Source organism: Idiotropiscis lumnitzeri, chromosome 5 (genome assembly GCF_059441095.1).
Source record: "Idiotropiscis lumnitzeri isolate Australia: NSW breed Sydney's pygmy pipehorse chromosome 5, RoL_Ilum_1.0, whole genome shotgun sequence".
NCBI classification, from domain to species: domain Eukaryota; kingdom Metazoa; phylum Chordata; class Actinopteri; order Syngnathiformes; family Syngnathidae; genus Idiotropiscis; species Idiotropiscis lumnitzeri.
In genome coordinates, this window is record NC_142395.1 from 13,213,939 (window position 1) to 13,231,572 (window position 17,634).

At 41.8% G+C, this 17,634-nt stretch overlaps 1 protein-coding gene and 1 long non-coding RNA gene across 2 annotated transcripts in view; one reads left to right on the plus strand and one right to left on the minus strand.

Annotated features, from left to right (window-relative positions):
* The window catches only part of hcn4 (hyperpolarization activated cyclic nucleotide-gated potassium channel 4), a 98,962-nt gene that overhangs the window by 2,129 nt on the left and 79,199 nt on the right, over nucleotides 1-17,634 (plus strand). The window lies entirely within an intron of this gene.
* On the minus strand, nucleotides 13,307-16,497 carry LOC148336990 (uncharacterized). The gene is made up of 3 exons (XR_015843229.1): nucleotides 16,285-16,497; nucleotides 15,761-15,842; nucleotides 13,307-13,450 (listed from the first exon to the last, which is right to left on the minus strand). It is a non-coding gene; the product is annotated as an uncharacterized LOC148336990 (long non-coding RNA).

Sequence of the window (17,634 nt, forward strand, 5' to 3'; positions counted from 1 at the left end):
GAGCCATTTATAGAAGACATATATATATATATATATATATATATATAGACATATGAGCTTATTTATTAACAAATGCTGCAATGATGTGACTGTGAAAGCGAAATAGAAAATGTCCATATAGCTTAATAGGAAATGATGAAAATGTTGTTTTTTTTCCCCCTTCGTCTCCTTTCCACTAGCTCATTTCCTGTAGCTCGGTAATTATGGAGGGAAATATTTAATTACAGCCAGTGTCAGATTTAGTTCACCGGTGCAGCTATTCACTGAAGCTACATTGTGATTCTTGCACACACCCCCCTTCACATTGAATGTTGTCTTATTAGCACTTGATTGGCAATGCCGAATCCTATCATACCATCGTATGCGTATCAAAGTGTTTGCAGCAACATGTCTGACCCTAAGAGATGAGCACACGTGTTACGGTGTGAGTTCGGTCAGGTTAAAAAAGGCAAAATAAGACCTGTCTGAGAATAGAAAAAGGCAGATTCCTCTTTCATCTCTGACAGTGAATGAGGCAAATTTTCAAAATGATCAATGACATCCTGGGTGGGTTTGATTTTGATTTCAGTGTGATTTTTTTTTTGTCAGCCAGTGGGGGGGAATATGATGGCTTAGCAATTGGACCAAATGTGGGACAGGTGACTGGAGAGAGCGACTGTGAAGTCCTGCCATCCGTTACTGCCATGGCTGATCCATGTGTAGGGTCACAGGAGGGTGGTGGGGATGGAGCATGGTCCTAATTGGCGTTACGGAAGGAGTCATAATACACCTTGGACATGTTTCTTGTCCAATCCATCCATAGCTGTGACACGTAGAGACCAACAACCATTACTAACATGGGTCACCAATCCCGGTCCTCGAGGGCGTGTTTGTAGAATATCCAGAGGAAACCCATGCTGGCAGGGGGAGAACATCCTCACAGAAAGGCCGGAATCGAACCCAAGACCTCTGCACGGTGAGGCCATCGTGCTAACCAGTCGATCACCGTGCCGCCCTTCTGCATCATGTTTCGCCATTATTTGTGATTCTCTAATTCCTGCTACAGAATGGGGGAAACAGTTTGGGAACAATTGAGCCTCAATTCAGAAAAAAAGGTCCATAAAGTAGCAAGTTGGGTGAATCGATAGTAAAATAATGATACTGCAATACCAGGCTTTTTGAGACGGGAATACATTTTTAACTGCTTATTAATAAACTCCAACTAAACTGCTTGGGGAAGATGCAACCGCGCAGAACTTCGATGACCATACATCCTCATTATTATTCTATCTTTGCACTGGTGTTGAAACAGGAGTTCAGAACATTCACCAATAGATTTCCCCCCCATCACATTACAAACAATATTTGATATTTTCAATGTCAACCCATCCACTTATTTTCTTTTCCGCTTGACTTTGCTGGAGAGAAGCTGCATTCACTCTCAACTTGAATTACAGGGCCCATTTATAGTGCAGACTAGAAATCGTATTCAGCCCATCAATCCTGTTTCTCTATTCAAATTGACTTGAATGAGTTTCCAAACTTTAGATCCAGGGCTTAGGCCTTCCTATGTGGAGTTTGTATGTTCTCCCCATGCCTGCGTGGGTTTTTTCTGGGTACTCCGGTTTCCTCCCTCATTCCAAACCCTAGCAGTTGTGGGTGCTGCTCTGCTCTCAGTGCAGTTGGGTCCTCTTGTGAGCAATAGTTTTGTATGTGTGTGTTTGGGGGTATGGGCTTGTGGGGCTGATTTGAATATGTAAAGCACGTCTTTGAATTACATTTTCTCTATGAAAATTGCTCCATGAATAAAGTTTGGATTGATTGACCTATAAGTCTGGGAGAAGCGCTCCATGCACATTTCATCGTTAAGAATGCGATTATAAATCTCTTATAAGGTATATCTCAGAGTGCTGCTTAAAGTTTCGTCTGCATCATGTTGTGAGAACCATAAACAATGAAATGAAAGCAAAGCCCATCGCGACAAAATTTGCTGTGAAATGTAAATCGAATGTCTGTAAATTCCTCACCACTTCTTGTTTCACTTTATGGCTTCTGTGTTTTGCAGATTTTTCCCAAATAATAAAAAAAAAAACAACAAAAAACAAAACTAAAAAAACACTCACGGGCATTCATACAAGGCACGTGATTGGTTCCCGGTGCGCGATCGACCAATGAAAGCATGAGTGGATTTATTCTGTGAGCTGATTGGCTGCTATTAGCCAGCATCTTCCCATGTAGTAGCTCGCCAGTCTTGTCCACTTTAATAAACGAAGAGCACGTTTGAACAAGGTTCTGTTTGCAAACTCATAACTTAATTAGATGTGCCGTTCAGTTCGTCAAGCTAAGCGGATAATAAACAGCTGTGTTCACAAGGTTTGAGCAGAGCGCAAAAAAGAAATGTTAAAGTGTTTCTTAAAGTTTGTCTTAAAACAGTTTACCGTAAAAGTCCGCGTTGCATTTTAGCCAAAGGGTAGGAAGAAAAGGCACTGTCGCCGGAAATAATCATGACTTAACTTTCGCTTTGCACAATAACATCAACAAGAACCTTTGTTTTTTTGGCATAGTTTCGGAATTAAAAATAAAAACTTGAACATAGTTATTATGCAACGTTCCCACGTTGGCTTTTAGAGCGCCACTCAAAGCACGCAGCTTGGTATTTCTTCATTTTGCATTTTTAAAGTTAAATTTGTTGCGTAACAAGTATTTATGAGGTTCAGAAACATGTCGTCGGGGTCGCTGTGTAAAATAAAAATGAAAATAATAATAAAATAAAAAGTCAACCACTAGTTTGCGGTTTTTCATTTCTTGTGGGGTGTTCCGGTCCCAATTAACAAGCGAAAAACGAGGGGTTGCAATAAAACCCGATGGAGACAGTCAAGTGTGTTCTTTGAGAGGCTCTAATGACTCCACGCTGCAATTTTGGCTTGAAACATGTACTGATTGCAGTAGATTCAGAGAAAAAAAAAAGATGTCAATAACAGTGACGGCTGCCCTGTGAACTCTGCTGCGCGAGGCCAATTGTGAGTCCGCCATATACACGTCCATGCAGGCTATCGTGGATTTTGCAAAAATAGGAGAATTTTCCCAAACAATCGTTCAAAGACGTTCAAAGTCAACAATTCCATTTCAGCGTGTGACAGCAGCATTTAAACAATCAGAAATTTTAATCACGTTTAGGGAAACGTCAAATATTCAGGAAAACGTGCGATTCGTGCTAAAGCCCTGTCGCTAGCCTCCGCGAATAGCAGGGGTGTGCTGTAGTTTGAAGCGGTCAAAGTTACACAGATGGCTGTTTTGCTCGTGCTCCTTCCTTGCTGATGACCCTTTCGCTCTGTCCACCTCTTCTGCTCTCTTACTCACCGTGTTAAATGTCACCAGAGAGGGTGATTTGGGGCTCGGGGAGAGCGTCCTCATACCGAAAGGTCAGAGGTTTGGCTCCAGCCCTCGGTTTTGAAATGTCTTTTTGAGCGGGGATGCAGAATTAGGCTGCGGCGCTGCTCCAGCCTCATGCAGATGATGCACGCGTGACTCTCTGAGTGACATGGAGAGATTAAATCACACCAGAGAGGCGATGCTCTTAAAAATAAAAAGAAATTGAGGTTAACCAACGCACAGACTGGGGTCTGCGATTGGCTGGCAAAAAGTCCACGATGTAGTTTTCTGTTTTCTCACCCAAAGTCAGATGGGATAAGCTCAAACTCACCCGTCTGTCGTGCCGTTCAATAAATAGCTGAAAACCGGCAGCTGTGGCTGTCAATTTATTTTTAAATTGATTCAATTGACACTCTGAAGTTTGCTTGTGAATCAAATTTTGGCTCGCAAAGCAAAGCAAAAATACATGTTGTTTGTATCTTGAAAAACTTGTAGGTTGGGACGCTGGTGTAGTTTGGAGCCGGAGTTCCCATGAAATAGGGCTGCAATTAAGGATGATTTTAATATTCGATTAATCTGTTGATTATTTTGTTGATTAATTGATGAATTGCTAAACAATGTTCTAATTTCCATCCCCTTATTAAAAATCTGGACATTATTTCAAATGTATAAAATGTGTAATAGCAAAGAAAGAGAAAGTCACCCCAAAAGTTTCTTAACAATAAACATAGCATTCTGATTCATATTTATTTTGCGGAATATGAGTTAAGCAGTAAATCTCAGGGGGCGGCCATTTTGTCAATTCTGTTGACTGAAAATGTCATCACAGTTGCTCATGGCGCAGGTAACGACCAATCATGGCTCAGCTTCAGAAAACAAGTGAGCCGTGATTGGTCATTGACTGAGCCCTAAGCAACAGTGATCAGTGTAAGTCAACAGAAGTGACAAAATGGCCGCCCCCTCAGATAGGTTCATTTTACTGCTTAACTCATAAACTCAAAAATGTAATAGTAACTGGAATGCCGTTTTTAGACCGGTGAAGGTGCATAGAAGATTTGATTGTAACGTCTTTTGGAGGGGTTGACTTCGTCTTTAATTACGGGGCGTAACAACTGCTGGAAAATAGGCAAAAATGTTGATAATTGTTTTTCAATGTAAAGGTGATGTTGCAAATCTTTTATTTTGTGGCAAAAAAACACAAATAATCAATCTGCTTTCATGAAGGATTACAGAAATCAGAGAATATTTATAGATCAGAGGTTGTGATGCAGAGGATTTGGACATTTGTAAGTTTCACATGGTCTCTAAATGTTTACTTGATTATCAACATTAATTATTGATGAAGCTAATAATCAATTAGTTGTCGATTCATCAATTAATTGTTGCACCTCTAATGGCGAATAATAGAAGTAGAAACGATCCATTCCAGTCATCATACTGTGTAAGATGTGTGTAACATTTTGAAAGTATAACTTGTGTGTCCACCCACACCCTCCCAAAACAAACAAAAAAATAGCACGGCACAATTCTAACTACAGACGTGATCCCCAATCAGGAGCACTAAAAATGTATCATGCGCGATTTTTGTGTGTTTTTCTGCCGCCAAACAGTGACAAGATGAGGCACACCACTTTTAATGCACCATTTCACAAGTAATGAAACCATAATGCGCCATTACCGTGCTACCTCTCGGAGGAAGTCTGTGTCATTAGCCGCTCGTCAGCATTAAAGTCAAAGTTTTTTTCAGAAATAATGGCAAAGTTAGACGCGAGGGGGGCATAGCGTGCCATGTCAGGGAGATGACACTGCACGTCGAGACAACTTTCAGCTTGTATTTGAGTTTTAATGCGCTGAGGGGGAAACGCTTCTTTGGACACCTACATTCTCCAAAATCAGGATGAGCACAGGACAAGATGAGTCTAATTAAACTACACAAGGATCTGAGTGGGTCCTTTTTAATGGGGACGCCGAAGAGAAGGGTCGCCGTGACTAAAAGTTTTATTCCCATGTCTGCATCAAAGCTTTGGCGCTATAAGCTCAAATTAGAGTGTCACAAGGAATCACGTAGTCGTCACTGCGCCAGAATTCGGCAGAAATCTTCCCTTGTCAAGTATTGTGTAACGCTAAGAAGCGGGGAGGAGCGATATCTAGCCCGGGAAAAAGACGGATTAAAAATGGCATCATAATCCAATCTCCAGCCTCATTTTCCACATCCAAAGCCCAGTGGTCGCCTTCCGTTCTGAACAAGCATCTTGGCAAGCGAGGAGATGCGGTCAGCGACATGGTGACACTGAGCGCCCAATGAAAGAGATTCTTTTAAATGAGGAAGGCTTTCAAGCCCAGATGGACCATAAATATGTGCTGATTGGAGCTTTCATTGCTGTCCCTCTGCTTCTCTGTATAAAACCTGCTAAAATTTAGCAATGCTATGTCCTTGGTCATAAATATTGACAATTAATACAGTGGAAACTTTGAGGTATCCAATTTGCTGTTCGGCCTTTTCTTCTTTTTTTTTTGAACCCATATACACTGGTGCATTGAGGTACATGTGACCCGAATTCTTTGAGATACGAGCCATCATTGGGGCAAATTAATTTTCTTTGACTTGCGTGCACAAACTTGATATTGGTACAAGCGCTGCATGGTGGCAAGTCACTTTAGTCACTTCACGACAAGCAGCACTTTGGCAAATAATAAGCTGTTTAATACACTCCCATTAGAAGTTTACTGCCAAAATAAAAATAAAACTAATAGAATTACAAATATACTCAAAACAACCACTTTGCTTAGCCTGCACTACCTTAAAACTGAAGCCAAAGCATAAGGTGAAATGCTATATATTGCAGAAAGTATATCTATCCATTAGATGTATGGAAAAAAAAACATTTTAATTGAACAACCGTTGAGTGCATTGAATCAAACCTAATCAAATTGTTTCACTTAAGAATATACCGCGATACGTATTGAATCGTCTCTATTAATACTTTATTAATACTGGGATGTTTGTTTATTTGTATGTAAAATGATAGCAAGAAACCCAAACCTTCCTGAACTGAGCCTTATCAGAAAGAAAAGAATCAGAATTAAACGAGCCAAATTGAATTGTTCTACTTTACCGTCTTTGAATTATATCACACGTGTATTGCGATGCATTCCCCTCATATATATGTATATATATATATATATATATATATATATATATATATATATATATATATATATATATATCCTGCTCATCCCAAAAAAGATGTACATATATTTTGAACTATTTTACCATTACCATTTTCATTATTTAATTTTTGACCCTTTCAATGTAAGAGAGGTTGGTGCCTTGCCGCCCTCTTTTGACGAGTCGCCACAGGTTTGAGGATAGACACCATCTCACCCGCGACCCTAATGAGGACAAAGACTGGAAAGCAAAAAAAGAAGAAGTAAAGCAAGATGAATGGATGTGCTTAGTAAGGTCTCGTTGATTTAGGATCACTTGAATGGCAAATGTGCACTCTGGGTGACCACCAGCACTCGACTTATTTTACTCTAGTCCCTCTGATTTAAAAAAAAAATGCCAAACAGAATTACTTCGTTCCTTTCTAGGTAAGTGTCTTTGAGGAAATAGTGTGCAAGCGGAATAAAAGGCTGTTGCGAGAAAGAAGTCTTTATAGAGAGGATGGAAGAGAGGATCTTTCGCCTGCTGACTGTTGCAAAGGGATTTCACTGATTGACAGAAACTGCAGGACAACCCCGTCTCTGATAGTGTTGGCAACAGGAGAGGTGAGGGGGGACTTAATAGAACATTCGTTGCAAAGCGAATGTGAGAAAAAAAAGTTATAATGTGTGACACTTTCCTTTCTCACCGGCAAACGTGAAAGACTTTCCAACAGATGTGTCCTCTCGGCTCTGAATCACCAGATAATTAAAAGGCACTCGGCGATCAGAGCGCTGCATTCTAATATTGCCCCGCATTGTTTGTCTCCGGCTCGGCACACAGTGCTGCTGCATTGATGGGATTCACCCGGATATTTCACCGGGCAAAGAGACAAACATCAGCTGGTTTTCATCTGTCATAGATGGAGATCTCATTGTCTGAGTGTGAAGAACATTTTGTCGCTCGGCATTGTACTGTTTCGCCTCCAAAGTCGAATCCTGAATTTGTAAAATTTTGATAAGCAAATTCTGTCAATGCTGTAAGCAGCTAAAAATAAATCCCACACATTTCTCATCTGTCTGCCTCTTTCTATCGTTCTATGATCTATGATTTTCGGAATTAAAAGCAAGGGCCTTGCAGTGCACGCAAGATAATTTTCAAGGAGAATAACATCCATAAATCTGAAAGAACGTCATGGGGGCAGCGCAGCCGTTTGAACGCATTCTGGACATGCTGTTCTTGTTTGTCTAGTTGGACAACATCCTGGTGGTGAGGGCAGATGCGGAGGGCCACCTGACCCACCTTCATTTGCTGTTCAAGCCACTCGGCGAGTATGTCCTTCCACGTGAACTTTTACCACGGGTTAATTAATTCCCTTCATAGCTCACATCTTGAGACCCTCGTACAAGGCCCTGCATGGAAAAAGACCCAAGAATTAAGTGGAGTGGTCTCACGGGGATGGCTGAAGCTTTCAACTTTGCTAAGACTGCTTCAGCTATTACTACACAGCAGCTCAGTGACAACGAGAGGGAGTACAGGATATTTGACAAAGAGGTTCTTGGCATCTTCCTTGCCACGCAGGATTTCTCTTGGATAGGCCACCGGTTCTCTTCCTTCGTGGATCACAAACTGCCAACATTTGTCATGGTCTGGTTTACAGCAACATCATCTTTCCGCCATTTCTGAGTTCACTACAGGCATCCATCATGTGGCTGGTAAGGACAGCTCTGTTGCAGACTGCCTCTCCTGGTCGATTGTCGGACCCGTTCACTTGGGGCTTGATTACATTGCCATGGCCACGGACCAGATCTCAGACTCTGACATTCAAGCCTGCCACAAACTCGCCACCGGTCTACGTCCCTCCAGACGTCGTCACATTTCATAATACCAATGTCTCTTCCAGCCAACCACGCCTCATAGTGCCGTCTGGCTGGCGGCGCCGTGTTTTGTCACCATCTACCTCCACTAAACTAGTGGGGCCAAGTTCATCTGGCTAGGACCAAGGGATGTCAGAATGTGGGCTGGTTTTTGCATGGTGGGCTTGCGCACCAAAATACATCGCCACACCAGGGCCCCATTAGCACAGTTTCTATTGCCTGAGAGACATTTCAGCTATGTGAATGCCAGCAGAGGTGCATTGTATCTTGGGTTGCTCGCCTTGACATGTCAGCTCACCTCACCTTTCAAGAGGCCCACACTTCACGTCAGAGCTCTGGACGGCATTCGTTGAGGGTCTGAGGTGGGGTGAAGATTCATCGCGCTACAGCATACAACCTGCAAGGCAAGGCTGTGAGAGCGGTTTTATTGTTCTATGAAACCTGCTCCACGGGCCAGCCTTGCGGACAGCAATTGCGTCAAATGTTTCTTGTGGTTTATGCTGGGTCCCCGCTCCAGCTCCAGGGAGAACCATCAGACTTCTGCCTCGTTGTGAAGGTGTTTTCCTTCTTCTGCTGGCCTTGTTTACGTCAAGGGGATGTTCCTCCCAGATGATGTAGCCGCCTGGTCTGCCGCCTCCCATCGGCCTGTGTCCCAGGGGGCTGACAACGTTTTTGTCCTGGGCTGATATCTTGCCCACTAACCTACCAGCAGCCAAGTATGTCTTTGTCCATGCCACAGCCCCCCCCCCCCCCCCATGTGTGGTGATGACGAAAGACTGCCTCAAACCTGCTCACATGGACATCCATGTGCCACTGCAGTTGGTGTTTTATCCTAAACAACTTCATGAGGGACAGGGTACTATTAGTCCGTGGATCCTAAGTACATTCTGAATCAGCTTTGATTATGCAACAGAGCACAAAATGGGTTCTTGGAAAACGCACCAAAATCATGAACTCCTTGACAACTGTGACCACTTGACATTTTTCTATTCTTGTTCTGTTGTCTCAGAACAATATGTCATCAGATGACTAAAATGGTCGGAACAGCTTGTTGCACTGTCATAATGAGAGGCTGAATTGTGCGTGCAGTTGCTCAACACACTCCCTTTGTTTCTTGATCAGATGGAGTTCATTCCTGCCACCACAGTTCCCTGATGATTTTTTTTTCGCCTTTTAACTCGTGTTCCTAAACGGCGCTCTCCTCGTGGAGCTTGTGCAGCTTCCTCACAACAAATAGCGTGTGCGTCGGTGTTTATTTGTAAGAACATCAGATGAAATAATAACCTTTATGTATTTCACTGGTGTAGATTAAAGCTGATTTATTGTAGAGAGTGTTTTGCTATTGATTTTTTGGGTTCCCGTGGGATGCGACAAGTGTGCCATTGTTGAGTATATTGAGGTAAAATGAGATGTAGAGATACATACTATCGTGCAGATTGTCTTTGTGGCAGGGTCAGAGGTCACTTTATCAAGGTCAAGTCAAGTCAATTTCGTTTGTATAGCCCTAAATCACAGACAGTCTCAAAGGGCTTTACATAACCACAATCGACATCCCCTGATCTGGGGTTCTTTTGCAAAAGGATGGTAAACTGTAAAACTGTAATAGCTAGTAGGGCTGTAGTCAAGCGCACTTTTATCAAGTCCAAGTCAGGTTCTTGTCACAAAGGTCTGACTGCAAGTCAAGTCTGAGTGCAAGTCCAGAAGAGACCAAGTGAAACCAATAAGCCCGTTCAGGTTTGTGAGTGTGTCCACATGTCTTGAATGTTGTTTTTTCGTTCGGGTTCATTCAAGGTTGCAAATGGTCACAATGGTCGTGGGAGGAAACCCACTCATGCACCGGGAGAAGATGCAAACTCCACACAGGAAGACCGGAGCCGGAATCTCATCCACGACCTCTGCACTGCGGGGCCATCGTGCTAATCAGTTGTCCGCTGTGCTGCTGGTCTTAAGACAGAAAAATTATATTTTCATGACCACAAAATTAGACAAATTCTGGTCACACTTTATTTTAATGTGGGTTCATTAGACTGTCATAAGACTGTCATAATTATGACATGACACCTGTCATGGACATGAATGAATCCTTATGACAGATGTCATTAAGCGTCATAAGGTAAAAGATGTCACTTTTGATGCAAAGTTGACATTGTTTAAAGATGACATAGACATCTTAAACTGAAAATCACAGTAGCTCAGGGCTCAGGTACCGACCAATCTCCTTCTCTGAAGCTGAGTCATTATTGGTCGTTACGTGAGCATCATTTTCAGTTGACAGAGTGACAAAATGGCCGCACCCTGCGATGGCAAAAAATGGTCCAGGAAAACCTTGAATTCAGTGAAACTGCTGCAGTGCATACAGGAGAAAAGAAGAAAGTCAAGTATCCTGTATCCAAGTGACAATATGTCCACTGAAGTTTGTCAAAGAAGATCGAAGAAGACATTTCTAACTTTCCAAGGAAGGCGCAACTGAGTTGGGTTTATAGGAAGATAATTTCCGGACACCTAAATGACATAAAGTAGATTATTAACAGGATAAACGCACTTTGAAGCTATTTGGGAGTTTTTAGGCATGTTGTTGAGGTTCCTAAAAAATTGCAAGAATAGAGATAAACAATAATCCCACCAGAGTCTTCGCACTACCTGTTACACAAGCCCCAAGACAAAAACAATATAGAATAAACCCAAGCCAACGAAAACAAAAAACTTCCTTTTCAGCGGTAATGAAGCCTTTTTGGATTAAAGACGCATGAATAAACCCAACGCCAGCATGGCAGCTTTTACCCTTACTGGAGCAATCTTTCATCGTGCTAATCTGCACAGAGGTATGACACTTTCCCATTGCACATCGTCTGTGTCTCCCGCTTCTTCATGTTGAATAACTCCCCTGTTTCATTTCGCCACAGTTAAACACGGGGATTACCGAGAGTTCTGGCCCTGAACGTGGGATAGTCAAAATAGGCTGCCCACTCTCATCCATAAATATTGAGCCAAGAGATTATTACGCCACAATTTATTTAATGGAGGGAGCCCGTGCATTGGCGGGGGATGTGGGGGTAGGGTGGGGGAGTGTGTTTGGCTGCCGGGTAGAAGAAGCTTGCCTGTCACCGCGGGGGAATGATTGAACGCTACTGTGTGACCTCCCTCGCTTAAATGAAGCAGCGTGAGTCCTGAACAACTCTAAAAAATTATAAATTTTTTTTTTTACCGTTTTGGATTTCAAACAGTCGCCCCCTCCCACACCTCTGAATCCTGACGTCATTTAATGCTGCTTCACGCATTAAGAGAGTTTAACCTTGCAACTGTAATCTGCAGGCGAGATTATATTGATTGATTGGACATCATATACATTTTGAAAATGGGCAAACCAGCTGCTGTGCTCGATGAATTTGGCTTGCCTAACAAATGTAATGTCGTGCGTCCTTCGTGCTCCGCCATCTCCCATGCTGCCACATCAATTTATAATCTCCCCAGGTGGATGCCACACAGCCACATTTGGCTGCCAAGACTTCTTTTAACACCTTCAACACCACAATTGCGTTATTCCACAACACCCTCTGCTCCACCGCCCTTCTTCCCTCATCCTCCGTTCTGGACACTTGGGGTGGTTGACACACAGAAGAGTAAATTTCATCGCTTTCATTTTGTTTTAGTTGGGTCGATTGAGGCGTGGTACATCGTCCTTCCTTGATATGTGCCAACAGCATATGGTTAAAAAAAACAAACAAACAAAAAAACGTCTTTGCATTTAGTTTTACGATACTTCTGAACTGGGAAAAAACAAGCAAACAAAATATATATAATCCTCTGGAGTGGCCCCTTTAAAGAGTACATTATAAATATTGACTTTTGAATTGCTTGCATACATGTAGTCATGTTTCTGGAGTACCGACAGTGCTCAGTCTGCTCACCCACCATGTGTGAAATTAAAGACCTAAATAAATCTTCTTGCCAGCTGCCTTTTTCTGAAAATGTGTCTCCAAGCAAGTCACTCTGAATTTTGAAGATTCTGATGGCACATATCAGCTCCCTCACAAAATACCGCCTCAACTAACAATTTATTAACAGATGACTTGGAAGCTAGGTTGGGTGAAGATTCGCCAATTTCATCATGTCATTGTCAAAAGCCGGGCTAGATGCAGAAGTTTGCAGTAGATCCAAAAGACTCAGTATTGTTAAATGATGGCTGGAGTTCAGCTCGCGGACAACATAAAAACCAAAGCCAAAAGGTAAGCAGAGCTGCAATGATTGTGAAGATTAACATTAAGCTAACAGTATTAACTCCGGATAAGCAATGCTTATCTAATTTACCCGGCTCATCTAACTATACTGTAGTTATACTTAATTTTAAAACATTATTTATTTCACTATGAATATGTCCTTTTATTTATTTTTTATTTTTTAAGGAAAGTAATACGATGACGACCATATGTGGTAGGACGGCACCCTAGCGCATTCTATGAAGCCCCAATAGTTGATACTTGGCATTCCTATTAATTATGTGTTTGTGGAATATGAGTTGAACAGTAAAATCCTCCAGTTTTTGAAAATCTCAGGGTGCTGCTATTTTGCTACTTGCAGTCGTCTGCAAGTGACCTCACAGTTGTTCAGGGATTAGATAACGACCAATCATGGCTCAACTTCAGAAAATCGTGGAGCCGTGATTGGTCATTACCTGAGCCCTGATCAACTGTGATGACAATTTTTGTTGACAGAAAGTGACAAAATGGCTGGCCCCTTAGACAGCTGACTTCCCCATTGAAAAGCCCCCCAAAAATTGAAAGTTAGTCTCCTGATGTAAAGCATTTTTATGTGAACTCTGCAGGCTTTTTTTTAAATACAATTCCAAACGGTCTTTGACAGATCCAACCGTATTCGCATTAACATTTTCAAGCAACCTCAAGGGAGAGGTTGAGGGATGGCTTCTGTCTCACGCGTGACAATGAAGTGACCAAGACCTCTGCGGACCTATTCGTCTTCCTCTTCTTCTGTATTCCCGTTGACATGCTCCGCTTCTGGCTGCTTGCCATGCATTATTTGAACGCCACACATTTCATTGATGGAGGAAGAAGAGAGAGGGCTGAGAAATGGCAAAACGTGGAGGGAAAAAAAAACTGTGAGCTTGCTGACACTTAACATGAATTGTGCAGAACAGGCCGCATCTCACTGTCAAGGAAGCGACACGTCATACTGAATGTGACAGTGAGATCACCAGCATACTAAGAATTTTGACGATATTTTGAGGGTTGTAAAGCTTACTTTTCTGGGTTTTTTTTCCACATAAACGTGACTGTGATTTTGCCTTCATAAGAGCTTATCGGTAAAAAAGCATAACACATAACATTTAATGTCAAAGGTCGGGAGAAAGTCACAAGTATGCCGAAGAAAACTATAAATGCAACAGTTTTCTTTTTGATCCTATTTCCTTTCAGTTTCCACAAAAGGCCTGCTTCTCCAATATTGTTCACAAATCCGTCTAACTCTGTGTTGGTGTTTGCCAAACCGATCCATCCACCTCGCAGGTGCGGCATATCAAGATGCTGATTACACAGCATGATTGTTGCACAGTTGTGCCTTAAGCTGCATGGCTGTGCTTCAAAATTGGGTAACTTTATTTGTCTTTGGAGTGATAAGGTTTTATAATGGTAGTAGTTTGACTCTGGAACGGTTTGTGATCTACCTTAGCGGGTCCACTGTATAAATATATAATCCAACCCTCGAAATAAGCGGTTTTGCAGCGCTTTTTTCGTGTCAATATGAATATTTTACGTCTCGTTAGTACGAATAGCAAAACTGAGACTCAAACGGCGTCCGTCAAAAGTTGCGGTGTGTATTGGGGACTGTTCTCATGTTCACTTGAAAGAGCCCGCACTTGAGTGTAAATTACGAATTGTCAATTGATCACACTTTTTTTAATATTTAATATATTTTTTTTTTTTTTTTTTTGGTAGCTCAAGAATAAATAAATAAAGGAAAATATTTTAAGCACATTTGAATGCATTTTACATTACAGTATAGCTTTTTCAAATAAATTTAGCTTCGCTATCTATGCAAGAAAATAAAGCTTCTGATTATGTGAATTTAAGAAAGGAAAAAATGTTGATTCTACAATACATCTTTATTTATATTGCGCTCAAAAAGAATGATTCATTCATTTTATTAGCCTGTTTTTTTTTTTTTATAAAACCCTTAATCATTTCGCTGACATTAACTTGGAAAATAAAAAGGCTCCACAGTTAGGAAATTGCTACTCAAATTTTGACTGATTCGCACAACTGCTCTGTAAAGACAAAAAAATATTTTCTGCCGTGTAAACTCATTAAAGGACCAGTGTGAAGAATTGAATGCCATCTAGTGGTGAACAAATAGAATGCATTGACTTCAGAGCCCAAAGCGACAGAGGAAGTGCATTGCAGTTGTTACGGTTGTGTCCATCGGGTATCCGTAGCAGAAAGATGGCGGCGAGACATGTCAGCGTCCTGTACGGTGAGCCGCCAACCATGTAATATAATTAGTGATTACAAGATATATGATATATATATATATATATATATATATATATATATATATATATATATATATGCACACCATGATGTGATTTTCAAAATAAATGAAATTTGAAAGCTCAAAACAGTCTACGCATTGTCGCTTGATAATATGGTTAAATGAAGGTTAGTCTTTAAAACCAATCCAAAGCAATTTTTTCCCCATTGTCAATCTTCGTTGTGTTTTAAAGTGTAGTTTGTCTTGCAGTGTATCTTGATGGCATCTTCCCTTACTGTTGACCTCTTCATGCACGCATGCCTCGCACATACAAGTTAACCTTTTCAGCCTGGGCATGTGTCCCAGGTGCACACTCACACCCCTTGTCTCTCTGAAATTGATTTTTTTTCCCTTTCCCCTCGCCACCACTGACCCCCTCCAATCAGACCAGATGAGAAATGGTCAAGATGTGATATGTCGCTTCAGGGGACTTTCTGCTCCCGCGGAACATTGCATTAAAAAAAGCACTTCAAATTTAAAAGTAAGTCACCGCTGTCAACGGAAAAGGTTTGTTAAAGCTGCGAAGCAATTAGCAGAATGTGTCCAAAACTTTAATCAGTTCTACTTGTAGGTCACAATGTCATTTAATATGCAAAGAGTCATTGCATCTGACAGCTCAATACCTCATCACGATTAAAAAGGTTTTACCAAATGCAATGTTAATTTTGAAGCACGACTCTCTACGAGAGGTACCTGTCGAAGCCATATAGTGTTTTGTGGTTTCTTCCTTTGTTGCGATGCATGCTTGTGTGTTGCGCACGAGCCAAGTGTGTGGACGCTCCACTATCACAGTGATTGGTGGCGTCACAGGTGGGGGGGGGTCTTTATTATTAGTAGGTGCACTCACCTGTGGGTAATTATTGTTTTGTTTGGATCTTGTGGTGGGCTGAACGTGGGGAAGGAACCTTTTGCTGACCGTGAAAATCATCCTGAAAACAGCGGGGAAATCTTCAAGGAAAACAACTGTGAGCACACCTGTGAAATGGACTTGTGAGTAAAACAAACGTCAAACGTCAGCCAACTCGTGTTCCGGAAAGAGCAGATCAGTCCAAAAGAGCGAGCTTGAATGGCAAATGAAGTAAGTGCCTGTCATTTTCCTACGCTATGGATGTGCCTCTATAAACAGCAGTCAAGATAGCAATGATGCAATAGTTGGTGCGCGCGTCATCAATGTTTCAACTCCCCTCGGCTTCGCATGCCGTGGCGGAATTTTAGTTGGACGCCACAACAGTACCTTTAAACAAAGACTCATAGTTGGACGGAATGTGTTTCACCGACTCGTTCATGAATGGGAAATGACATTTGCGAGTAAAATATTTGCTGTTTGGGACTATTTTTCGGGGGACACTGATGGTGTAGTGGTACACTTACCTGACTTGTATGCGGGGAGCGTGGAATCGGTTCCCACTCAGTGACACGGTGTCTCTGTGTGCGACTGGTTGGCGACCAGTTCAGGGTGCAGTTGCGTAGTGAGTTCCAGTTACCTTTAGAGGCCGCTCTTTTTTTTCCCTTTTTTTTTTCAGTAAAACTCTGCCTGGGTCGTCATTTGCTGGATCCAGCAGGGTGTCCCCTCGGAAACCTTGAGAGTCCAGTGTGCTGGATAAAGAAGTCTGTGTGTGTGAGTGCGACTCATAGGAGATACTTCCCTGGATCAATTGTGTTTGACTTGTCCACGCCACACGCTGTCTGTCTGCTGCACTCAAACAAATGGGCCGCGTTGCCACACACATGCAGCAGTGGTAGACAGCGGCTATTTTTCCTTCTCCTCTGCTATGTGGGCGGACTCCTGATTTATCTTCACCATCATCATCATCATCATCATCATTGTTTGGAACATGTCCTAGTTTTTCTTCCCCCCCCTCTGTCTCCCCTCGCACTCACACATGCACACACAAACGTGTTTTGGCCCGAACTGAATATAGGGAGGAGAGGCAAATAATTGAGCAGCAGTCATTTTGGCATCGTAAAACAATACATCGAAAGCTACATGCATTAGCGATAGCATAAATTAGGGTTCCATTCCATTTGGGCTCTGCTATTTAACAATAGTGCACGGCGTTAACCCTTTTAGGCATAGTGGTTATTCCAATGAACAACCATTCAAAAGCTCTTTTCTTTTAGACGGTGTTTCGAAAGTCATTTTGCACTGTTTGTATTAACAGACATGTTTCAAAACAGAATGATGGGGGCACGTATGTTTAAATTCTCTAATGAAACAGGTCTGTCAATAAAAGCATATGCATGTCTTGATGTCAAAAGTTATGCACCAGCCACAATAATGGACGCAAGGGTGTGATCCCACATACTGCCATCCACTGGTCACCCATTGTAACCGCAAAAAAAACCCCAAAACACCTAAAAAACAAGCATTCCAAATCATGCTTGTTTGGTTCATCAAAGACTCTAAATTGTCCTTTGGTGAGCATAAATGATTGGTTTGTCTGAACAGCCTATGGGCTCCACAATTGATTGGCCTCTGGCCCTGAATTGGCCTGTGTACAATATTTGATATAGTTTTGTACTAATAGGCTTGTGTTCTTTTGAGCGACCAGATCTCTAATTGAATGCTGATCTTTGGTTTAGTTTTTTTCAATTTCACTTTAATTGAGACTGGCAATCAATGTAATTGCATCTATTGAACTAATTCAGCTGTTTTTCTAACATGTTTATCATTCATCACCTTATTTTCCCTCATATCAGATTACAAAGTATGACTTGCGA